Source organism: Argiope bruennichi, chromosome 1, assembly GCF_947563725.1.
Source record: "Argiope bruennichi chromosome 1, qqArgBrue1.1, whole genome shotgun sequence".
In the NCBI taxonomy this organism is placed as follows: domain Eukaryota; kingdom Metazoa; phylum Arthropoda; class Arachnida; order Araneae; family Araneidae; genus Argiope; species Argiope bruennichi.
In genome coordinates this window covers 128,067,124-128,094,520 of record NC_079151.1, presented here as the reverse complement: position 1 = coordinate 128,094,520, position 27,397 = coordinate 128,067,124, and the positions used below count along the sequence as shown (strand labels likewise).

Below are 27,397 nucleotides of genomic sequence, written 5' to 3'. Positions count from 1 at the left end.
CCATTTACTTCTGAAATGTGTGCCAAGAAAAACAAAGAACTACCTTATTTATTACCTTTATTCTTTTCAATAAATATTATTTATTTTTATCCCAAAAACTCATGTAAATTTTAATTTTCAAATTTTCCGTGTTCCAACCTATCTAAATATTTGCTGTCCACGACCTCAAGCCAGGCAAGGTGTTTAAATGCAAATGGCTTCGCTTCTTTATTCATGCCTAACCCCTCCCAGCTTTTAATTCTTTTAGTTTTGCCTCGGCCGAGGTTTACCGAGTTACGCTCAATTTTTACTGTCATTAGCGGCGTCAATTCATCGAATTTATGGAAGAATTATGCTTATCATCCGTTGTTTATTCAAACAAAAGTGGCCGGTGCTGCAGTTTCCTGATGGAGATAATTGCCCATGTTTCCTTTGGAATATTCATGACGCGGGAAAACAGAATAGGCCTAAAAAAATGTGATATTTACAGCGTTCTAAATTTTATTACCATTAATTTATCATTGAAAATAGATTCGTTTCGGAGGTCACGTACTTTTTTTAAAGAACGGACATGCAACGATTCGAAATTTGATGTTATAACTTTTTGAGTTTTTAATCTATTTCACTTCGGAATTCGTTTACATTGATGATAAAAATATGGTCTTTCGGATGCCAAAAAATTAAAATATGTGCTCATATTTTGATTAAAAATGTGATGTTGTGAATTTATTAGTAATTAATCATTCGAATGTTAATGGAAGTAAACATATAAGTTAGTTTCGTTTTTAAAGTTTATTAAATTAATTTACCATTATTAAATTTCCATGCATCAATAGATAAAAATCGCTATTTAGATGCGATGTTTGGATACTATATGTAACACGATAATAATATAATATAATAAAAATCTGTAATCGTAAAAAATAAACATTCTAAACTCCGAAAAACGCGGAATGCAATAGAAAATGGACTGATTGTTCAACCCGAGGAAAGCGCGGGAGAAGCAACTGGAGTGCTAACAGTACTTAAATTATTATACGTTAATAAAATACTTTAAATGCAAAAAAAAAAAAAAAAAATCTTATTTTACTATGTCTTAGCTTTGTAATCTTATAATTCCTCAGATTTACGAATACAAAGCTTGATTCTATCAAAGATTTATGCATGGAAAATTTAATAATGGAAAGTTAATTTAATAAACTTTAAAAACAAATTAAGTTTCCATTATTAAATTTTCATGCGTAAATCTTAGATAAAATCAAGCTTATGATTCCTCAGATTTAAGAATTGAAAGATTACGAAGCTAAGACATAGTAAAACATTTTTTTTTTTTTTTTTTTTTTTTGCATTTCAATTATTTTATTAACGTATAATAATTTAAGTACTGTTAGCACTCCAGTTGCTTCTGCCGAGCTTTCCGCGGGTTGAACAATCAGTCCGTTTTCTACTGCATCCCGTGTTTTTCGGAATTTAGTGTGTTTATTTTTACGATTACAGATTTTTATTATATTATATTATTATCGTATAACATATAGTATCAGTTCATTTTGTTTGAAAAATATTTGATCTTATTTGTAAACATCGCATCTAAATAGTGATTTTTAAAAATTACGCAGTCAGAAGGTGAACTAATATTCCTAGTAAACAATTAAGATGGAACTAAATATATAATTTTTATGGAATAAGAAGTTAAAATTTATTCAAGCAATAAAGTAGGTGATTATTTTTGTAGTAAATTCTTTATTTGTGAGTAAGTATTTTATTTTATGAAATAATATTATATTGTTGATAATGTGGCGTTATATATTGCATTATTTTAAAATTTATCAGCAGTTATATCTTAAAATAACTGTAATGTTGTCTTTTTCGGGATAAATAAAAAACAACAACTGATGATTGTCAAATTGATGCGTTCATAAAATATCAAACTTTTGCACTTTGAAACAACAAATAAACTATTTACGTTTGTGGGAATCTATGAATTTGAACCTCAGATTCGAAAGTTAGTGATTACTCACCAGTAATCCATCAGCATTCCACTAATTTTTTCATACTCATATATTACCTGTAAACCGCATATCTTAGCTGTAACTGTAATATGTATGTGTGCATATATAAAAAGCCAATATTGGCAATATTCGGCAGAGTACCAATTTCCTCGTGTTAAAATAAAATAAAACCTTTATTTTGTTTTTAAAGTAGTTAGTTAAAGTTCAACTTATTCATAATCTCATATTATACAAACTCCGCTCAAAAATCACATGAAATGCCTAAATATCTCAAATATTGTATATATTCCTTTTTGAAGTAAAGTGACAAAACAAGATTAAAATGGATAGTATCATTTAATTTGATAATTGAGGAACTAACTCAGTTTAAGTGGCTAATTCATCTGTGGGGCTATAAAACAATTCCATGAAGAAGCATGTTCAGTTGTTGTGCAACAAACCCAGTCTTTAAGCCAATTTTAATACCCTCATAAAAACTTTGCTATTCTTCTAGAAACACCATTTTGCATGAATTGAAACAAATAGTAATCTGAGAGAGTAATATTTGGTGAATAGACAGGTGAAACAATATATCCCAATAGAAAGTCTTTTTAATGTCTTTGACTGCTCTAACTGCAATGTTTTGTTTGAATTCCTGATTATGCTTGGCCGGAATTTTCAATTAGTAATGCTTTCATTTCATTATCTTCAGACTTTTGAGTTTTTTTCGTACACTTTGCCACGTGTGGTGACGGGATTATTTTTAATAGATAGAGACCATTTTGAAAGCTACATTAAGATGAATTGCACCATCTTAAATTCCTTCTCCAGTTTTCTGTGAAATAAAATAGCGAAACAAAAGTTTAAGTAAATGCTGAGTAAAACGCCATATTTTTAATTAGAAAAAAAATATACTGCTTACTCTTTAAACATATACTATGTAAAGATTGTTGCCAAAACTTTCAAATGCAAACATTTCTAAATTCATTTGCATGTAAACAGAAGGGAATATGTGTATTTTTCATTCCTAGGCAGTGCACATTATAAGGCCTCTATTTTAATAAGTTGTTCAATTTTATTTCGAATTTCAGCACATTTTAGATTAATAGCTTTTTATTTTATTAACTTCCTGAATAAGCATCTACTTCTATTCTAAGATTATACCTCCAGACTGCCTGACGTTCACATTTGTACACAATATATAAAAAAAAAAAGATACGTTCAGTTCTATAAATATTTTGATAACATGACGAAACATATAGGAATTTCACAAATTATTCATCGATAAAAAGTTAATATTATCCAAATATTTTATCGTTTAGAGACTTTATACCTGTAAAAACTAATTTATTTGACAACTAAGAGAATAAAACTTTTAAAAATTTGCCTGTAGCGCCATCTCAATCTAGAGGTCCTAGACTACCTAACTAGAAATCCACCTCTGCACACAAGCAGGATTCTAAAATCATATATTAAGCTAAAATTTATGCATACAGGATAGTCAAATATATGGTACAATTACGTTTTATAATAAATATATCGTTCTTCACTGTTAGAAGGGATCAAAAAAGAAAAAAGAAAAACGAATTAGCAGGTTTTTATTGTTTTAAATATGCCATCCCTTTAAGAGGAAAAACTATGCATATCAGTGACATATGCTATATACTGATATGCAAAGGTATGTATTGTATGCTAATATGCATTACATATTCATGATACATTGATATAGGTATTTTCTTTTCCTCTCTGTTACAGATATGACATTTTAAAACAAAGAAAAAAAAACATGAATTTGTTTTTCTTTTTCTTTTTGTCTAGTCACTTTTAACAATATGTCAATAATAACAATAAGAGAAAAGTATAGCATTAAAAAGTCACCAATGCAACATTTTGTACATACAGAAGATCAATAACTGAATATGTTGCATGTAGGTCAAAGGTTTTTATTGTTAATATTATTAAAAAATATTTCACGTGTATTTTATAATGTATTCTACTCATTTCTGTATGTGTATTTTTTTATCGTATATTTTTGATAATTTTAAATTTTAGATAGTAAATCTGCTTTTGATAATTTGAAATTTTGCGTAAGTGCTTGTCCATACGCTCATTGAAATAATTGACCTTCTGTCTCGTATCGGTAGGTTTTCTAACTAAATTTTTCTGTAGAATGAATCTTTCCAAGCAGTCCACGTACAGAATTTGGTTTCATCCTGTTCATTAGTTTAAGCTATAAACGAACCCAAACAACCCAAACAGAGTAATTTTTTTATGAGTTATCGTATTTTTGCAGAATTAATGTTTCCAAGAAGCCTACATACATTTCGATTTCATTCTGTTCATTAGTTTAAACTATAGACAGACTCAGACAGGTAAATTTTTTTATGCACACCTTGTATTTATTGAATAAACATTTGTATTTTAGTTTTCATTAGTTTGAAAGTGCAAATGACTTTATGAATGCTTACTTTAATACATTTTAAACAATTCCATGATCTTAACAAATTTTCTGTCCAATCTTAATTTCTACTATACAGACCTACGCTTGTTTCTCAAAGAAAAGTGAGCTGTTGTTTCCAAATATCATGTTAAGAATCAAGTATCGTGACAAGAATCTCAAGCTCAAAATGGACGACGAACCTTCATGTGGTTACAGCATCTACATTTGTTAGAATTTTTCAGAAACAATAATCAAATTCTGCTTTATATTTGTAAAAATAGAGTTCATCATTACAATTCTTATTGCACATCTTCTCTCATATTTTGGCTGTTATATAAAAAGAAATGGCTAAAAAGAATTTATATTGTTATCGTACTGAAAAGACTGCAATCTTTCTGCAAGACTTATTGTACTGCAAAAGAATATATATTATAAAATATTTTTCTTGGTGAAAATTGGATTGTTTGTTATAAGGCTTTGATTTAAAAAGAAAATTCTAAATGTGAATATCAACAGTAAAGTTTTCAATGGACGCACGGAACTACCAATCAGACTTTCACCAGGAAAAAAATACACTGAAAACCCTTAAAGAAACAAATTGTGAAACAAGCCATGGGAATTACCAAACAAAACAAGGCTTTAATGCTATCTTTTGGAAGCAAAAGATAAAACACATTTCCAAGACAAAAAAATATATACTCTTTTTTCAATAAGAAAAACTTTAAATGAAAATAAGTCCATTGATTTAAACCACACAATGGACTCGTGAAATTTCAAATTCAAATTTAGAAAATTAAAAAGAAATGTTTTGTAAGGGAAACCCATCGTGAACAATATGGACTCTGTGTGCAGTAAACGCTGGTTATTGACGATTGAACCTCTTTCACACGAAAGGTATCTCACGAGTCCAGATCCGACTTCACCTCATGGGTCAAGCTCTCCTGTACGATTCAATTGTGAGGAAAATCTGGCAGGCGGTGCCCATCGTCCAACGAAACCTACACATTATCCACGATTGGGACACGAATCCGAAAGCCTTAATGGACCTTCCACTATAGAGAGACCCCGTCGAGTTTTTCAATGCCTTCTGCGGACCTTTCACTATCAGAAGAAGAAATGCCATTACAGTTCTTCTCACTCTTTTTTGCTTTTCTTTTTTTCTCTCTCTCTTTTAATGTTTTCTTTGGTGCTTTTTCATCGAGGAATGAATATGAGAGGGCCTTTTCAATTGCTCTGTCTGCACCGCTCTTCATTTAACTTCGCCACTTTACGCAGAGGGATGAACTGCCCCGGTGCTTTCTTTGTGAATACTCTTTGCTCCTTCCCCCTCCCATTTTTCCAATTGGGGGGGGGAGGTTAGGATGGAATTTTCTTCCTTCTCTCTCTTTTCTGCAAGTGACCCTTACTGAATTTTGTTTTTTTTTTATATTTCTGTTTTGCCTTCATAAATGCAATGTCGTTTGTTTCTTTGCTCGAGTGGTGAGAACTTTTGGATTGTGATATCATGTCATCTGGTTCCACAGTTGTAGAACAGATTTGTTTGTTGAAAGAGGCTGAAATGTTCGCACGCTTGCTTTGCTTTTTAAGGAAATAAAGTTCTTTTATCTGAGATCTGGCGATCGTTGAATTTCTCTCAAATTCTAAAATCCCAAACTGTGGGAATTTCTTTCCTTGGAATTTAAATGTGCATCAAGAGACAGAAATTGTTAAAGAGAATACTTCTTCACAATCATCGCTAAGGATATTAACGTTGCGTTAAAGAAAATGCTTGATTTTATAAGTGACGATGTTTTTTTTTAAATTTTTTTTATTATTATTATTTGAGACTCGGTCACAGTATGAATGCTTTATTTATGCTGCATAAATGAAGAAAAAAAATTTAAAAAACACTTTACTGCTTTATGTTACTTTGCTTATAATTTTTACTGATTGTCTTTAATTTTTACTGTTAATTTTTGCGATAAATTTTACTTCTTTGTAGCTGATAATTTTTAAAAACGTTTAATGAGAGGATTTTTAAATCATAAATCGAATGAGGGAGGTTTAAAGAAAATTCTGCTAAGGTCTGAGATATACTTCTCAACACATCTCATAATTTTTAGCCGATGTCAGATTATAATAATATGCAAATCTGCAATAATGTGCGTCATACTTTTTTTTTTTTTGATTTCCACATGTGGCTAAAACATGGAAATTTGACTGAAATCTAGAATTTTAAAATGAACTAAGTTGACAAAAGCCAAGGACCTGTGGTGTCATCTGGTCATACAAAGTTTTTGTTAATAATTTCCGTTAAATTATTCATCGAATCATTTTAGTACGATCCCGAAACATAACTCAGAACTTTGATATTAAAGCCTAAAATTCAGAATAAATCTTAAGAAATATTTACATCATTTTCTTATATCAAATATTTATAATTTTGTTTTATGAATCTGTTGAATGCTTTAATAATGACCTTTTATACTAGCTCTTATGACAAATAACGAAACAATAGTCAAAAGGTCAAGATATATTTTAAGGAAAAAAAGACAATTAATAACCACATTTTGTTTAAATAATTAAAGTTGAAATGGAATCAATTTATGCTCAGAATGCTGGTTAAATTTTGAAAACTTTTCCACTGTTTGCCGTAGGAGAAGAATATTGTTGCCATGTGACTGTTAAATCACCTAAATTGCCTTTATTATGAAAATAAAATTATTCTATCAGAACTGGAGAGGTACTAGTCTAAAAATGGTCTTTTATAAGATAAAAAGCTATGACTGTAGTTTATTGTTCAGGCAGACTCAGTAGGGTAGCAAGGGTAAGTAACGTCTGGCTTATAATATGATTCATTTCTCTCTTCAATAGTCAAAAGTATCATTGAACAGATACAGGACGTTCAGAGCATGATATATTTTTTTATAAATTTTCCTCATATTTGGCTTTTAAGTGATATAAAACCATTACTGTATTATCGCTATTGCACCTCCAAGGATTGATAATCTATGCCCCATCTGCTCCTCCATCATACGCCACTTCTTAGTCTTACTTTACTTTCTATGAAATATCAATAATATGATTCCTTTCCATTTTCAACAGTTAAAAGTGGCATTGGACATATACAGTGGTGGCCAGAATTGTGGACATTTTTGAAAATCGTTATGTTTTCTAACTTTGTATGCTCATAGAAAATGTTACATTTCACAAAATGGAAACTCTTACATATCATTTTAAAGAGAATTTAATGCCGATTTCAATACAAAAAGCAACATTCAAATATTTTCAATACAAAAAAAAGTTATTCTTACTTTAATCTGAATAACAAACACAGTGATGAAGTAGATTGTAATTTCTAACTTTCCTAACAAATCACCGTTCTTGTTCTGGGAACCAATAAAATGTTAATAACTGCCAGAAGAAGATGGCATCATGTTTAAAGTTGGAACAGGTCATATACGGCGTTCGGTGCATGGTATATATATTTTTTATAAATTCTCTTCATATTTGGCTTCCTTAAATGACATAAAACCATTCCTATGGCACCTCCTAAGACTAATAATCTGCGCCCCATCTGCCCCTACATCGCACGCCATATCTTACTTTCTATGAGGAATCAAAAATAAACAAGAAAATCATTGTATTAATTTAAAGCCCCAATCATACACTTAGCTTCCTAAACTGTTGTGTGAACGCTTTTGGTGCTGACAGACATACCTTAATGAACTGTAGCAAACCTCTTACTCATGGTGACGTCAACCCCAAAAGACCGCAACACAAAACAGCTTTTAAAACCAAAAGGACTCGCCTCCTTTCCTGAAGCCGGGAGATCTTTTTATTACTGCAATATATCTCAGAATGATCGCTCGCTTCACGACGCCTTTGACACACTGTATCGGATAATATAGCCCTAAGTGACTCGTTTAATTGAAGAGAAAAATTTCCCCGCTGCTTTGCTCAATTCCTTTTTTTTTTTTTTTTTTTTTTTTTTTTTGCAACTTTCACCCGATTGGAATGCTTTTGGAAGAAAATAAATAAAATTCTCGCAAAATGTATAAGTGCTATGAGTGTGTGTGTGACGTAAACTGGTTATTTTGAATCGCTTTTTTTTTCCTGTTACGCTTTTGAAAGAATTAGTATTTTCCATAAGAACTCTGAAGGGCTGTGATCGATTGATGTTAGTTTTTTATAGACAGAATCTCTAACAAGAACGTCCGTTGGTCCTTGAATTTTGAACTCAGAGTTAAGTGTTTCGTATATGGAATGGAAGTATGGAATTAGAAAAGAGATATTAACTATGTATGGGTATTATATTAAAGAAAGCAGCAGCATCTTACAATTGTAGGTAATTTAATTTTTTCTCCAAAGAGAAGTCTGATTTATATATTTAAACTTTTATTCTATATTTAACGCATCGTTTAAAATACAGTTATTAAATATATTTTTTTTTTTTCATTCAAGATCTGATTTTAGAAAAGAAAGATTTCTTGTTATCCAGTTTCGTCTGAAAAACGAAGATCAGTGAAAATAAAATATTAGATCAACAACAACAAAAAAATCCGTTTTAAAATAATTACTTTGTAAATTTAAATCAGATGTCTTTATTTTGTTTGTAACTATTAAAAAATCTGAAAAATGGAAACTAAATGAAAATTTGAAAAATGATAAAAGACCATATTTCTCAGAACACCTACTTCTTACATGTATTTGGGTCAAGTGTACGTTAAATTTAAATCCTTAGTTAGTATCCATAGAAAAAATGTTATTTATTGTTTTTTTAAACTTCAGTTAAACCATGATATCCATTTTCTTTTATTGCAGCCAGTCGCCCCCGTTACCACAGAACCAAGTCGTATAAATAGGCATTATGATATCCATTCCAAGATATCCTTCGTGCTGTTTCAAAATGGGAAACTAATCCATTCATTGGAACCTAATATTTTTTTTAGGTATTATCAGTTTAAGAGCTGCAAATGTAGAGATATTTAATACTCGACGGAGGAATTTACTCCGAAATTTCCAGTATTTCAACACTCCCTAACATAAAGTATGTTTAAAAAATAAATGATGTCTTAAAAACTTTAAACAAATATTTAACCTTAGAATTCAATATTTTCACCTTAACTATAAGATCAACCTAATAAAATTATATTCTTTTTCTTCGAAAAAAATTATTTATATTTGTGAAAAATAATTTGAATGAACTGAGAAAATTGTCTAAATTATATTCCCAAACGGTTATAAAATAAAGACTTGAGGTATTCCAGTTTATAAAATTCATGAAATTAATATATTTTATACATATAAACCATTATATCCGCTATTAATACAAAATATATTTTATATGTAACTCTTTTTTTGATATCTGCAGGATTAATTTAAATAAAATTTTCTATAGCGTAAATTTTCTGCAATAATTTTCATAGCAAATATCACTTTAAAAAATTAAAACTTTTTCTTATATGATTATTTAAAATAATTCTTTATCATCTATGAATTGTTTTGTACTTAGTTTTCATTTATATTTAAATCGAAATCTACTAAGCTCTCTCTGGTATTACAAGTTTAGAGTATGGGAGAAAGTTTTTTGGAGACGACTCAAAACAAAGGGAACAGAGCTGCATGATATAATTTATATATCATTTACACATATAAATATCACACTACGTTTGTTCGAGCTGCAAATTTGAGAATTATAATAACAAAAAAAAATATATTCTTGTTACTATAATGCTCAAATTTGTAACTCGAGAAATCTGCTTGTACTTACACTTCTTCAGAATCTTTATAATTCGAGTAGCTTTTTATGTTTTATTTATTACAATATGCTCATAATCAAGAGCCAGGTGGCTAAAGAATTCTTTATTTCTTTCAATTATAATAAGTTATATCTGTTTAAGGAACATCATATGTTTCATTTTGTTCATTATTTTGAGGAATATATTACTTCTCACTATTTTTATAATTAATTTTTTAAAGTTTGGATTATACAAGTGACAAATATTTTTTTCTAATCTATTTCCTTTGAATAAATTTCCTTTCATTCATCTTTATAATAATTAATTTTGGTTCTAAGGGAGCCTGGTAAACGTGAGATGATAAATAAAATTTTGGCAAGTGATGGGTTTATTTAATCTGGGGTTAGTGGAATCAAAATAAGAATATAAACATAAAATTTATTTTATGTTAGACTGTATATTATTTTACTATAAAATTTTGAACCCAATTTATTACTGGTCTTGAATCACGAAAATTTATTTATTGATAAATTAATATTAAATATTCAGAAAATTTCTTTGTTAAGAATTTTTTTTCGTGCTTTTTATGCATATATCTACTGGGAATACTGTATATTTTATTTAATAAAATTAGGAAGAAACTAAAAGTTAAAAGAATTGGTTTTAGTTTATATATTTTTAATATTGATTCCTTCATATGTTTTTTAATATGAACCATTTTTTAATACCTAAAAAAATAAACATTCCGAAGCATTTTATTTTAGTCTGGGAAAAAATGCAAAAATTAAGATTGTCTAGGCTAATCTGATTAATTTTTTCATTAAGAGAAAAGTAGACTAAATTAAATTAAAATCGTTGAAATTGACTTTCTAAGAAGTAAATCTGATTTATATCTATTAATATCAACAGCGTACTTATTTGTTGCATTTTGATTCTAAACAACAGTAGCATTTGGTGAAAATTAATGAACAATCTAAGAAAACTATCAGACTAAAACTGAATGATCTTCAGATATCCTCGAATTGTCTTTTTTTCCGTTACAGAGAGTCCCCTTGATACAAAAGAACTAAGCCGTATAAGCAAGGTTTATTTATTTATTTTTTATCCTCGAATTGTCTATAGGACTAATCGAGGATATCTGGAGATTTTATTAAAATTACTTTTTCGTGTATAAATTTTAAAATCCCTATTTATTACTTACCTCATAACTTCTAGTTTCCAGATTATGGTATGTATTTTATGAGAGCTCCAAACTTTGACTTGCTTTACTGAAATAAACTTACCACAGTGGAGGAAAAAGAGAAAAACTAGTAAATAAAACTCCTACGCTTTCTAAAAGTCCTCTATCATAATTACGCCAGGTTTCTTAAGTGAACCTTTCTTTTGTCACCTTCTCGTCCAAACTTAAACGATTTAAGCTGTTGCCAAGAACTGGTGAAATGACACTTAAAAAATACCAACGAAGAAAAAAAAATCGTCCTCCCAAAACAGAAAGAACTTGATAAAGAATTCATTTTCGAAAGAATTCTCATCGTCTGCATGAGTTCGCACTTTGGCACAATGATAATAGGAACGAGGGGGCTCATTGCTGGTGTCTTCGGGGCCTGAAAAAATGGCCCGGTCGTTTCGGATCTTCCTGGCTTGACTTCTATTGTGTTTTGCGAATATTATTAAATAAAAATGCGAAGGGGGTGAAATTCCGAAATGTTTCTCTTTCAAATTCCACCGGAGGTCATACTGGAGTCGTCCCATATTATTTCCCCGGCCACATGACTTGTGTTAACGAATAAACAGTCTCTCTCCTGCTGAAAAGTGATAATAATGATAATATTAAAAAGAAAAGAAAAGTGTTGTTGGCAGTTCTTGCTCGTCAGACGATCTTGAAAATGGTAATGCAACACGAGTGAAAAAAAATGGCTGGAAACTTGTATAGAAAAGGGGGAGCAATGGAACGTTGTTTTGTCGTAAAAAGACGATAACGGTTTGTTACCCCCTCGTTCATTTAGAAGTAGTTCGGCCCTAAGGGTTATGTTCTTTTGGGTTCTTTTTGCATTGCATGGCTCTTAACACCTTGTCAGGCTAGAAAGGAGGGAAGGGAATAGGTTGTTAAATTCCTCGTTCTTCTGTTATTAAGATAATATTGAGGATACGATAACAGGCGTTAAATTTGAGATGGCCTTTTTTATTAATATTGTTCTTTTTTTTTTTATCACTTTCGTGTTGAGAACGTTTAGTAAAGAAAGTGAGAACTCTAGAATCAAACATTTTTACTTTGAGTCTTGCTGCAACAAACTTGCCGAATCTTCCAGGGACTTGAAAGCATTGAGGAGTACCATACGTTCACTCAAATTGCAAACAATATTCTTTGATTTTTAGTTTGTCTTTAATTGGGATTCAAGTCTTTAGTAAAGAAAATTTTGATATTCGTGCTGTATTTGAGATTCTTTCAGTTTTGACAAATCCCAAAGTGAATCAGCTGTTTCTTAAAATCATGAAAAAAATCACTATAATCTAAAACCGATTTATTAAAAAGCGAAAGATATTTCCTTCTGTTATCTTCAAATTATGCAACTACAGCTTTAAAAATTTGTTTTATTATAAAAAAAAAAAATGCAGATATCATCTTCTCATTTCTTCATTAGACTCTCCTAAGTAAAAGCCAAGCTATATCTACATCTGTTTTCTATTTCGTTTTTCCCAAATGAAAGAACTACTTTATTTATTTTTTCATATATGGAATACCTGCATTCCTTTTAATATGATTTAAGAATTTCAGCCTTTTTAATCGAATATTTTTTCTTTAAGATAGCATGGTAATTGATATCAGATATTTAAGCATTGTCCATCATTATTTTCTCAGCATCTATAGACATTCCTTGATATTCTATCTTTCCAAGCTTTATATTATTTAGACTTTTTTGGAAAGCCACTCAAAAATGAAACAATATAACACAGATGGCAAAAATAAAATATATAGAGAATAAAACAATCATGAAAGAGGTTATCAAAATATCTTTTCAAAAACTTTATTTTCGGTTTCATATCTCTTGCTGTCCTGGCGAACAATATTCAAGTAAGCTGTTGCTTCAAGTAAGCTTTGGTTCCCTCACTTTCACCAATTTACATTCTTTGTGATAGAGCCAAGAACAACAATAGCAAGTGTTCGAACATAAAAGATCCGCAGCTGAGATTATTCCGTTGTCTTCGATGTCTGAAATATTCACTAATGAAATAGTCACAATATAACATCAACCGACCCACAGCGAGAACTTTCTATACAACTATTTTGCAGCTATTCAATTTCTCGTCGACTCATGAAAACTCTGCCTTCTGTTCTTCATCATTCGGTTCACCTTTCTCATCATCTTTTTAAAAATATTTATGAAATATTAAATTACCATTCGCGTGCTTTATTTATAATGTTTTAATATCTTGTTAATCTAAACATACGTATTGATAACTAGACCTCATTATTCACTAACTTCCATTAAATTATTGCCAATTCGATGAGGAGACTACACTTTATTACATATACAATATATATCTTTCAAACAGAATATTAAAGATTAATGAAATTCGTAGGCAAAAATAGAAATTTATTGTTATGAATTTGTACTTTAGAAGTAGTCTTCTAGATACTCTTTCGTTTCATTAGCAACAAATGTATTTTATTATTTGGAGGTTATAAAACAATCATCTCCGATGTACTGACAACTCGAGTTAGTACAAACCATCTTATTTTTCTACGATGTTACTTTTGCTTCACGGTTTCCAACTGCTCTAATTTGTCGATACTGCTTCGTTCGGTGGTGGCGGGGTGGCCAGCTATATACACCCTGCAATAATTGACATTTCATAGTCTATTATTGCAGGGTATTAGAAAAAAATGGGTGTTAAATGTCTATTACTTCACAAAAATATGGGTGTAGTAATAGACATTTCATAGTCTATTATTGCACCTATGTTTTCGTTTTTTATATTAGAAAGGTAGCAAAACAATTCCATTAATCCCAAGTGGAATTGTTTGGCGTAAAATTTTTTTGCCCTGATTGCTCCTAATTAGTCGGAGCAGTGACAATTCTAGATATTCCATTCCTGATTTTTCAAATTTTTCAATGAATTATTTCATTTATATAAAATTAGTTCTTGATAAAAGTTTTTTTCTTTTAATATCTGAAAAATTCACTTTTACATATTTAATTACGTATAGAATGTAATCGCATCCTTTAAGTGAATAATTTCCGTTTATCACTTAGGTAAATTTGAATGTTATTAAAATCTATTCATAAGATCATACTACCATCAATGCAAATGCCAAAATGATCATATACCCCTCCCCCTGCCAATTAGCTAATGCTGCCGTAAATTTGACAATGTTATGGTTTGACTCCTTTTTTTCCCAATAGATGAAGCTCACCACAGTAGCCTACCAATATGCAATAACATACTTAACTAGTGGCAGCGTTTTTCCCAAACATTTCCCGCCTACTCTCTGATAAGTTTATCATGCCAGAAAACACCTCGCATGGCACTGGAGTATAATAGTTACGAAATATTAACTTTTGGTGTAAATTTATCATTTTTACTGAGTCTATAGCGTCATCCTTGGCGAATTATTTGGCGATTAATCACTGATAGGTTTTAATAGTATCCGAAAATCTAATTTTTTGTTTTAGATACAAATTTCACAAAAAATTGCATTAGCAGGTATAAATTACCATACCGAATTTGATATGTATAAATAATTGCATTTTTGAATTAGCGCGTTTACTTATTTCTGAGAGTACAAACAGACAGACAATTAACTCGTAGTCGGATAATGCTCAAGATTTGACATGCATCTACTCTGTAGATGTTAAATCTGTGTACCCAATTTTATCAATCTAGATCTCTTCGTTTTATAATTATCGTGTTATTTTACATTCGAACAGCCGAACAGACGGATTACCTTTGAACAAATTTTACTAAAAATTTGATAGAAATCTCTTAATTTAGAGAAAAGACTGCATACCAAATTTCAACCTTCTAGCTCAAATCATTTTTGAGTTATCTTAATCCCAGACAGACAGACATTTCCTAAATATGTGTTTATCTGACTCAGGGTGGTTGTCTAAAACAAAAAGTTTCGTCAAAATTTCGTAGTTGTAGTTTCGTTTCCAATTTGTTGGAGATGACAATACTTTCTCTATGCTAAGTATAAGGAAAAGTAAAATGTAGTTTTTAGCCTACAAATATACCTTATCCAAACTAACGGTATGATCGTCAGCCTTGGCATTAAAAAATTCATTATTATTTTACACTAATAAATTAATTATTATGAAACATATCTGATGCAAAAAATTGTGCCAAATTTCGAACTGAAAAGGCGATTATTGACGATTATTCGGAATTAAAATGCCAATTATTTGACGATTATTATACTTTTTATATACTACATGTACAAAAAAAAGAAAAAATGGTTTGAATCTACATGCGTTTTAAACCATCCCCCCCCCGTCATACGTCAAACCTTCTTTTGAAAGATCGCAGCGCGGATCAACTCATTCCTATTCAATGCGAGAGCATTTAAAGTGGCGCAACCCCAATCTCATTACGGTTAACTTCCGAGGGCTCCAAAAAACAGAACCCTTCATCTGAGTGCAAAGACAAGGGTTCGACATTTGTATGATAGGCAGAAGGACATTGAGCAATTTATCGAGTCCAGCGGGGTCTGTTTTCCGGTCCACTCTGTCATTAGAGACAGGCATCTGGTCTGTGTCAAGGGACGACTGACAGCGTGAGACGTTATCATCGCTTGCGCTTTGGTTCTTTGTTTCGATACACTTTTTGTCCGTTCGAGTAATGATGTTTTGACGTGCGTTATTTATTTAATTTTTTTTTTTTTTGTCATCCGATAGTTTTTATTTGGTGGTCGCATTCTGCCAGAAATTATAAAGTAATTATCTGATGAGATAGACAGATAATGTTTATCGGGTATGTGAGATATTAGGTCCATCGTTAATTAATTTTAACTTTTGTATCTAATTGAAAGCATTTATCTGATCTAATTCATCTGGTTTGAAATGAAGCTATACATTTTTATGCGATATGTACAATGCATTTTTATACGATAAGGAATTTTTGACAATTGTTTGCAAGGTATAAGAGCTTTGTGATTTGAAACAATAATCATTCATTCATTGAAAAAAACGAAACATGAAAATTTCACTGTTCTTCCAAAAATTAAGAATCCAAGTTACAAATTTCAAATATACTTGCATTTATTTTAACCGTTTGATTTAACTTTTTTTTTCTAATAGGTTGGGAATCAGTTTTAAGATTTAAAACTCTAAATTTAAAAACAGGAGAATAAGCTATACCTCACTATGATTTCTCTGATAAATATTATATTATGTATCAGAAAAATGTGTGATTTTTTTCAGAATGCGATATTAATACTTCACTTCAGATTGCGATAATAATACATAACTACAGAATGTGAGGAAAATGTAATGTTTAACTAATTTATACAAATGTGGAATCTCTTTATATATTCATTACAATCGATTAGTTTATCGTTATAGTCCAGATGCAGATATAAAGCAGGCGCGATCGTCTGGTGGTAAGGTCTCGGCTTGTGAGCCGTAGGGTTTCAGGTTCGAGACCCGATTCCACCGAAGAACTGTCGTGAAAGGGGGTCTGTTGCGCGTTAAATCCGTCATGTCAAACGTCATCCTGCTGGTATGGTGTGGTGTGGAGAGGGGTGTCGTCCTCGTCAGCTCAGGTGTCGTCCTCGTCATCTGACCGTGGTTCAAAATTACGAGGTCCGTCCCACTTTACAACGGGACGTTAATATAGCTGAACCAAACTAAGCGACTTATAAAGCTGATTGTGGGAATTGCAAACGGTGCTGAGCATTCATGTTAAAATTTTGTAGCAATTTTATTTATTCTTTTGCACTAGTAATTCTAGCTGATTTGGGCTATAACTAACAAGCTACATGAATTTTCCCAAAAGAAATCCATTGGAAATCAAAACTCACGAAACCTTTCATTAAAATTTTCTTCGAAATGCGCCGTCAGGTCACAATGGTAAATACAGCATCCTCCATTTTGCTGGAAGAACCATTCCTTATATGAAACCTATCATGAATGCATAGATTGAATGCATTCCGAGTGCATGGTATTTAGATAGTATTTTAATGCCGAATGAGGATTAATTGCAGTTGAATTGCAATAATGATGACATTTCATTCTACCTTATTTAAGAAAAAGTATCATCCTAATGAATAAAATTGTTATTTTAAAATGTGGCATATTATTTTAATGATTAATTAATTAATTAATTAAAACTATGAAACTTCCACTTGAAGATACGATTCTAATTTCGTATTTATTAATTTTGTGAACAAACTAAGGCATATTAAAAATCTTTAACTTGCTGCTATAAAAAAACGAGATTGCTTTTAACACAATGAATAATCCTAATGAAATTTGATTAGAGCTTTTATAAATAAAAATTTAAGAATTTAAAAAAATATTATAACCAGGCTTTAACATTTATAAATAACGAAAAGGTAGGAAATCTCTAATAAAATGTTTTTAAGTAACTAGCACTGATATACAGGGTGATCAAGAAATAACAGGAGGTGTTCGAAGCAATGTAGCGTGTTGTGTACTGGACGGAATATAACAAAATTTGGCCACCATGCACATTAAAGTATGCGGTTTCAATTTCTCAAGAAAAAAAAATTAGTACCAAAAAACGCCGATAGAGGAAATTTTGGAGCTGCGATCGAAAGTTTTATTATGTAATTTGCCTATACGAGTACGTTGTGACATGACATCGACGATAAAAAGAAGGGTTGCGGGAATTTATGTCATTCTGCAAGAATTGCGTTGTCACTGCATAAACGTGTCTTATTAGTCAAGCTGTTTTATCAGCAGGATCAAAATGCCAGTGCTGCTCTTCGTGAATACCGACGGTTAAAATAGTTATGTTGAGGACCGATGACCATAACTAACTTATGAAGAATGGTTCAAAAATTTCAAACAACAGGAATTCTTGGTGTGCAACCAGGCCGAGGACGTAAAGTTATCAAGTAGGAACAAGTCAAAGAAGTTGCAAATGCCGTTGTGGATCAGGTGATAGCTAATAAGCAGGTTATCAGTAGTGCATGTTCAATATCACTACAAACAGATACCCTGTTCTCAACGATGCAGGAGATATTGCGTAAGATCCTGAAATTTTATTCGTATAAGATAATACGTTACATGTCAGACGAATAAATGCAAGCCGATATGCTGCGAGCCACCTGTCGAAAACCTCGTGTACCGCATGCAATTAATTATTAGAACATCAAGTTGGTGGTCACCTTGAGCCAAATTTGTAAGTTGCTATAATAAATGACTTTCTTTGGTATTTGGTGTGTTGTTATTTACTGTTTCCATTGGCAGTTATGAATTCTTTTTCCACATATTATGCGCTTGCAGTGCCAGAATTTCTCCTATCAGCGTATTTTGGTACTTTTTTTCTTGATAAATCAAAACTGCATACTTTAATGGGCCAAATTTTGTCATATTTTGTCCCGTACATAACATGCTACAGGGTTCCGAACACCTCCTGTTATTTCTTGATCACCCTGTACTTTATTTCTCCCTCTCGATAAAATAAAGAAATTTAAATATCCTTGAAAGAAGTAAAAATTGTCACTTGAAGAAAGCTGTAAATCTGCCTTCACTGCAAGCACTCCTAATATGCTGGGAAACAATAATTCCTTTACCTTCAATAATGCATCGATTATGTTTTCTCCTATTAGGGAGTTTATGTGTTCCGTGACTTCTTAAATTTTGAATTACTATTGCGAGTGGAATCGGGAAGAAAATATTTTAAGCCAAAAATTTTTGTTAGGAATTTTCTTTTTCCTTCAAAACTCTTTAAGCTTTGCAGACAAAAATAATTTTTTTAAATGTCAAATTACATAATTTAATTAAAGTTTTCTAAACATTTAAAATAATTACTACCGACATTAATTGAATTTTATTTTTTATTTATTGTTCAATATTGAAAAAAAACTGTGAAAGTTTAAAACTAAACTCTTTAAAACTTTTTTAAACTAAAAAGTTTTAAAAGAAAAGAAATCGCTAAAGTATTTTCCTTCCGAAAATAATTAAATAATGGTCCACTATTTTCGGAAGAAAATAGATCTGCAACGTATCGATTCGTCAAAACCGTTCTTTGTTAACTTTTTAATATTACTTTTCAAGAAAACTTTTAAAATGTTATCTGTTCTTTGAGAGTTAAATGAATAAATAAAATGGGAAGAATCTTGAATTCATGTGGGAAAATGTTATAATGCACAGAAAAAATGAATAATTAAAATAAAATATAAAATTATTTTGAATTTCGAAAACAAATATTTAAGCTGTTTTGAATGTATTTTCGAATATCAGAAACAAATATTAAATCAGTTTCGAATATTACATACTTTTAATATAAATTAAATGGTTAAGTTAATGACTTTCAATATATATATATATATATATATATATACTCTTAATGTAACAATGCATTGAAAAAAATTTATCATGTATTTAAAACAAAAATTTACTCAATTGCTCACGTTCCTTTGTAATTGAATTATAAAATAAGATCATTTTAAACGGACTTAAAAAAAACTCTATAACTCATTGATCCATTTCACATTTCTTTGAGATATGTAGTTTCTGCTTACTTTGACACAAAAAAAAGAATAATAATCTTATCATTGATGGCTAGATTCCATGCTTAGTTCACACGAAATAGGGCTAGAAACTAATACGATTAGAAAATACGGTTTCCAATCCACGTAATGTACATCATTCATAGAAATCCGTTTCTTTTGGACCAAAAAGGCTGAATACAAGGGCGGGGACTTGTTCCGAGAACAAAGCGAGAAACCATCGCTGGTTTCATTATTACAGGTTCGAACAACACCGCGGGAAATTTCCGGGAAAATCTCCCAATGAATGGATTGAGCGAAAATCATATAATATGACAAAGTGTCCATCAATACCTGGAGAATGAAGTACGGACCATTTTCTGCCGCTGCGGCATTCATCCAAAAAGTATGTTGCTTCAATTCATATGACTGAACCTTTTTTTCAAACCCACATCCTTTCCCTTTTCGTTGAATTCCATCTGTGTTGCGCAAGCGAAAAAAAGCATACCGTGTCGAATAGAGTTGCTTATGGAAAAAAGCTCTATTTTGTTTGTTGCGTTGTAGTTTCTTTTAGAATTATATAACGGAATACAAAAATTGAACGTTATACATATCATAGACCGGGGAGGGGGGGGCAGATTTTTTCAGAGTACGGGCTACTTCTAATTTTCTCAAGGTGTTGCGGTCCTCCCAGTGGCATAGATTTGATGAGCTAAAAAAAATGGTCTGCAATATTTATTACAACTTAATAATCAATACGGACTATGTACTTACCTACATAACTATCAATAGATATCCACTTTTTAATCCCCTGTGTATCTAAAACTAATAAATCATAGCTGAGTGTTTTTGAACAATGAAAACAAAAAAATTATTCTCGAAACTTTCCAATAAAGGTCATATCCCTTTTCCTCCACATAATAATAATAGCCACAAATAAAATAATATCAAATGATTCATTTAATATCAAACGAATCAAAAATACATTAAAAATAATTCATTTTCATCTAAAGTTAGTTCCAGTTGTTATAGTTAGTAGAAGACTTAGTCTGCGTATTGTCAGGCAATTTTGAATCTCTCGGTATATAATCATTGTTACTCTTGCATTGGATTCTAAGTGGTCGTCTGTGAGATGAGAACGATATGTTGTCTTAATTATATTCATCATTGTTCATTAGATTCCAAAAGTTATTTTTGGTTCTGAACGACATGCTTTTAAAATTGTCATTTTGAAGGAGAAAAACTTGTTTTTTCTTAAGAGATAAAGATATATATAATTTATATATTTATTTATTTATTCCACATCAACATTGCCAAATTTGTAATACATGACTGTAGCAATTAGTTCTTTTAGTATGCACGTCTTAGGCCTTAATAAAGGCGGTCACCTCAAAATGTCTTGGTGATCCACCTGCCGATGGCGATCGACTTAATGCTTGCCCCTATCATAGACCTTTAAGTTATTCCACCAGCTAAAAGTCTTCGGTAGAAAACGATTTTCAATGTCTTAAAAATGGGGAAAAAATGCCATTAAATATATTATAAAAATGAATTCAATTTAGAAATGTTATTAGAAAAGGTTCAGTGCAAGAATGTATGTATTTATCTTGTCAATGTATGTATTTACGAGGCTATGATAGAAAATGATGCAAAAAAAAATAATAATTCGAAAGTGACATTAACAGGATATTGTTGATGCCGGGAACGAAATTTTACATATAATTGATCATTCGTATCTGGAACTTTTAGAACATAATCAAAACATATAACGCCTGAAGATCATGTTACATAAATAAATAGGAATAAGAATGAAAGAAAGGAATTCGACGTAATTAAGAATGAAGATTTAATCAAGGTTCAGCTTCGGGCAGGCATCTCAAAGAAAAACAAAATCTCTGGTTTGAATACCAATTCGAAGGTGATTCTTAGTAAAATTTTCAAGCCGAATTCAATTCTTTTTTCTTTTTTATTCCTATTTATTTGTGTTCCATAATCTTCAGGCCAATTTTGTTTTAAATAACCTATGTTTTGTAATGTTTCCCCCCGCCCCCCCCCCCAATTAAAAAATATTAATAGGGTTTGTTTCATTATTATTAATTTTAGCTTTATTTATTTTTGGATACTTCTAGAGCTCATCTGCTCATATTTTATGATCGGAATAAGATTTATCAATCCATCAGCCACAATTAACTAAATGATACAGAAAATTGTACCAATTATTTAAAATTAAAACTCTTGCAAATAATGTTATATCTATGGAAAGCGGTGTTAAACAACATTTTAAATTTAATATGTATATGTTATCTCATAGATATTTACTTGGTTCTGAGCCCGGTGATATTGTTTGCTGACTTATAAGATTGTCACTGAAGCATTAACATAAGACATACATACATGATATACAACATACTTGATATACTTGACATGATACATAATATACATATAAGATATACAACACTTATAAGATTCTCAATAACTCATGGACTTAATTTTAGATAATTTTAGATAAATGTATGCATTCAAAAGTGCAACCATTTTTATTTAAGTGTTAATACCAGTTACAAGAGATCTTAATGTAATTTGATAGTCTTTCCAGATGCCGCCTGGATTTGAAAAAATTAGAATGGCTTATTTACGCTGTTTGATTTCAATTCTAAAACATTCAGATTCAGATGCATATAGCGAGTTAATATTCTTCTCTTTTTTCACCCTTCTTTTATAACCCCACCTCATCAAAAAAAGGGATAAAAACTTACTTTGAAAAAACAAATTTTTCTAAGTAATTCTAAATAATTGGATTCTTATGATATTCCAAAGTTTTATTTTATTCAAAAATGTATTTTAGTTTATTTATTTTGTAAATAAGAACAAATATTTAAAAAAAAATCAAGATTTCATCGCAACATTTTTACACTAAAGTCCCTTTAAACACCACTGTATAATATGATAGATTTTAAATTAATACAAGAACATTAATTCTGCATAAATTTTATATTGAATCCATTATGCTTCATGCAAAAGATTTTTAAAAATTCTAGAAATATTAACAAGTAAAAAATACAAGAACATTAAAAAATAACGATACCATGTGATAATCTAAACTTTCATTAAAACAAAACTGTATTCACTAACATACCAGATTGAAATCAAAATATTTCATTGTCTTTGATAAATGTATAGAATATATCATATTGCGTTCTTTTATTGTATATTTGTATATTTTGGCCTGAAAATAATATGTTTTGATAAAACAAATTTCCGGGAAAAAAAATAGAAAGTGCTTGTTGTTTTATTTACAATACTTATAATGAGGGTTCTTTTAAAATATATCTGTTGTATATGTTGAAGAGGAATTTAAAATATTTAAGTAATGCCACCCTCCCAAACACTAAAATGTAAACAAAATATAAACATCCGAGGAACATAATCTTTCTAATAATAATAGCCATTTTAAAGCATCGTTCTTAAATTCTGTGAATTCGATCCCTCTCACAGCGCCCCCTTTATCCAATTTTTGAATTGATGGCCCTCGATACTGCTTGTTTACAATTTCGCTCCTCCGATTCAGAGTTACAAATTGCTCTTGTGGAACACCTGTTGAACAGGTAGGGGATGCGCCTGAATGCACTTCCTCCCTCCCTTCGATGTCCTCCGTCTTTCAATCCTCCCCCGATTTTTACCGCTTCTTCCTTCACGTCCCCCCTCTCGACAAAACCGCAGTTGCAGTCAACCGAAGCTGAACAGGTGGAACGAAGAGAAATCGGGGGTCGAACCAATGGCAATAAAAAGAAGGAAGTCAACCTATACTTCGTTTGGTCATTGCAGAATTGTTCTTTTTTGTACATTTTTTTATATGAATTCACGGCCACTGTGTCGAAGAAGTGCCAGTTATGAAGTGAGATATAAATTGTAGCCATTTTCGATTTGTTATATATATAAAAAAAATGGTAAAGCATAAATCAATATTGTTGGGGTAGATGGGCAATTCCCGTTTATGATCTGTCAGTAGGTCATTTCTTTTTTTTTTTTTGCTCGTTGCTCTTGGCTGGACGGCCAAACGATGCAGTTAAAAGACGGAACAATAAAGTATCATTTCATTGTATCGTTTTTTCTGGGGGGTAATGTAGTAAAACTGAAATTTTATTTTTTTATTCTTTTGCTCGGAACTGCTTATTCCTATCGACCAACTGTTCCGTCTTCATTTTCTCTGTTTTATAATCTGTTTCGTCACGGATGGAGGACATATTTTTCTGTCTTCGCGTCTCGATTGAAAAAGATGTCATGGGTCAAGTCAAGAATGGGAGGTAATGATAGAAAACATAACGGAAATAAATGCCAGCAATCACTCTATATCCTCTGTTTAATATTTTATTATTATTTGAAGACCGTAATTTGGTGAACTTAAGTAAATATGGACAATGCATTCACCTCATGAAATAAAAGTTCCTTACATATCTTATTGAAGCATAGTTTATATTTAGCATGATTATTCTGAAGATACATCAATTGAGCACATTCTTTTCTATCAGAATAAAAGTACCTTTTCTGTTTTAGAGAATTGCACTGTATTTTATAGAAAGAAAATAGGGGGTCAACTAATAACTAATTTCTGCATCGTTAGTGGTATACAAATTATTTTCCTTGGGAATATGCTTTAAATAATACGAAGAATTTATATTTTTTGTTTATTAATGATAGATATTATCTTAATTAATAAGTATTATTGTGAAGGACTGAAATTAGGGGATCTCGACATTCTTCGGTAAATGTTGACACATACCAAACAGACATGTGAAGGATCGAATATTTTAATATATTTTCATATATTCGAACCATTGCAGTATATATAGGCAAGCACAAATAATTAAAGATGACAGAAGAAACAAAGCCAAAAAGAGATAAATATAACAGTTTAGGTAATTGCAATAAATTAGAATGAATAACCAAACTAGCTACTCCGCCCCGTCTAATGAAGGTTGTCGAATTAAATCTGATTGAAGTCCTAAGGGCCCTCACCAGCCACTGAATAACTCTTCCCGTGGAAAGCACATGTACAGGAGGTAGTCGACCTCCATTATTTCTGTACCTACCAGGGTAGTGAGAACCAACCACCGTACCGGGAGCTTTCTCATCCTCATTTCTGAGATGGTCCCTCCGGGGAGGGGCATAAATAAGAATGTATCAAATTAATTACACATTTTTACATGAACTTATTACTGATATTATTTCCTATACTCATTTGTTCGTTAAGTTGTAATTCGTTAAGTGTAAGTCGTTCGTTTAAATGTATTGTTCGTTTTAAGTTAGAGTTTACATATTTTGTTGCATACTCTATTTTGGTGGACACTAAAGTGTTCTATAATTATTAAGAAATATTTAGTTTTGTGATAACATAACAAATCATATTGATTTGGCATCATTGACATTCATAGTGTATGTTGAACGTTGATATTCGTCGATGTAATTGAGAAAAAAATTATATTGAATAGATATTTGAACTTATAGCAAAGGACTATGAGAATGCTGACGTTTGCTTGAAAACATTGATATTTGTCAGATACTGGTTTTTTTACAGTAATAAAAATACTGATAAAAAGTTATGAATATATAAATTTTCAGACTGTTTCCCAGTTCTATTAATCCTATTTAGTAAAACATTCTTGGTATATTAATATTTTAATAGAGGAAACTCCATTATTTTGCGATTAAAACTGAAAAATTTATGTTGAATATTACTATATTAGATCAATCAACGTACCTTTTAAGGAAGTGAAGTCCGCGTAAGATGATCTTTCTTGAGAAAGTGGTTGAAATAGTCTAAAAGTATCTAAAATAAAAATCAACTACTGAGCCCTATCTGTAAGTGGATAATTAATACATTGTTGCCTAATTAGTACTACAAAGATAGATAACTTGTACAAAAGCAATATCGACACATTAATTCATTTTACTTTAATTATCATTCTAGCATCCTTTTATGTTAAGAATGCTTAGCAGAAAATTTTAATTTAGTCTTCAATCTGAAAGCCTAAAAGTAGGAAATGGGTTCAATGCAAAGTTTGAACCAGTTTGGAATGCTTAATGTATTGAATTAAAAATTTTGTATGCATAATGAAAAGCTTCTATCAAATCAAACATTCCAACTACACAATTTGAGTTTCAGTGTTGTTTTTATTGGGAAATTCTACATTCTGCCTCAAATAATAATTTAAATGTCACTGTTTATGAAAATTTTATTTGTCCATTGAATCACAGAGTTACTTTCCATTTCTTATATATGATATGTTTCCAAATTAACTTTTAGGCTAACATTTATAAAACTCAATGGGATAAGTTGTTTTTGAAACAAATGTATTCAATTTTTGTACACAATATATATATAATCAAATTTTATAAATGAATATAAAAAATTAGTAAGATATATTGTGTAACTAGAAAAAAATCTGGAAATAAATAAATAAGATTTAAATATTAAATAATATTTTACAGTTTATCTACACTATGAGAATAGTAAATAATCAATCTGATTGCAGTCATTATTACTTGATTTCTTTTTCAATTACCATACAGATATCATACAGTAAATCTCTGAAAAGGAAATTTATAATATTTGAGGCTTGGAATCGGATATATATGTCCAGTCATAGCAAAGTCATAGTCATCCAGTCATAATCAAAAAGTATATTTAATCTACTTACGAGTGCAATCAGTAATTTCGTCTTTAAAATACTTCTATCATATAAAAGAGATTTTTCGTAAAATCGTTTTTTTTTTCAAATTAATTTAATTCACATTTTATTCTCTCTCGAGAGGCAAACATGATTATTTACCAGAAGGCGCAACGCGGCACAAAAGCAGAAGGCAAAAAGGCAAAAAAAAAAAAAAAGCTGAACAAATGATTACTAGTTTTATATAACATAGGATTTCTGGCCACGTGCCAATTCAATACACATGGTGACCTTTGGCACCTTTTCAAGGGTAGTATTGAAAAGTATCACTTTCATTTGAAACGTAGTTCTGATGGCGCATTATTTTTTTTACAGAGGAATTAATTAAACCGAAAGTGGAATTGGATCATGAAATAAGAGAATATTTTACTATGGTCTAAATTAAGAGTTCAAAATATCATTATAATATATATAATATCTCAATTGCATGTAATATATATTAATGTATAATTCAATACTATCGATTTAATGGTAATTTCTATATTATCAGAGGACGAATTTGTGTCTTTTATAATCAGGAATTTAAATCATAAGATATGATAATATGAAAAAAAAAAAAAAAAATGCTTTGTCGACATTACTAAACAGAGATTTGAATTTATAATAGGAATGGAATGAATTAGTGAAATGTAACCGTCATTTGTATTACATCGAACTATAAAGGATTCAGGACTTGCTTCGACGCTGCTTTACATCTTTCCATGTGCATGGACATATTCCTGCATCTACGCGGCTCTGTAATGAGACAGCAATGAGCTAATCAGCTGCCATTCCCATGTATGTCGGGAACAGGCTAAATGCAGACAAGGCAGCCAGCATATCGCTTCAATTCGTGGAAAATCGGAGCGGTTCGTCCGATTTGG

General features: G+C 30.6%; 1 protein-coding gene and 1 long non-coding RNA gene across 5 annotated transcripts in view; one reads left to right on the top strand and one right to left on the bottom strand.

Annotated features, from left to right (window-relative positions):
- Window positions 1-11,406, bottom strand: part of LOC129980807 (uncharacterized) — a 240,026-nt gene extending 228,620 nt beyond the window's left edge. For all 3 annotated transcript variants that reach the window (XR_008785284.1, XR_008785323.1, XR_008785298.1), the window contains exon 1: window positions 11,329-11,406. This is a non-coding gene — a long non-coding RNA (uncharacterized LOC129980807). The remainder of the gene's footprint in view (window positions 1-11,328) is intronic.
- LOC129977480 (homeobox protein cut-like 1) overlaps window positions 1-27,397 on the top strand; it is an 826,328-nt gene that overhangs the window by 491,986 nt on the left and 306,945 nt on the right. The gene's annotated exons all lie outside the window — the stretch shown is intronic.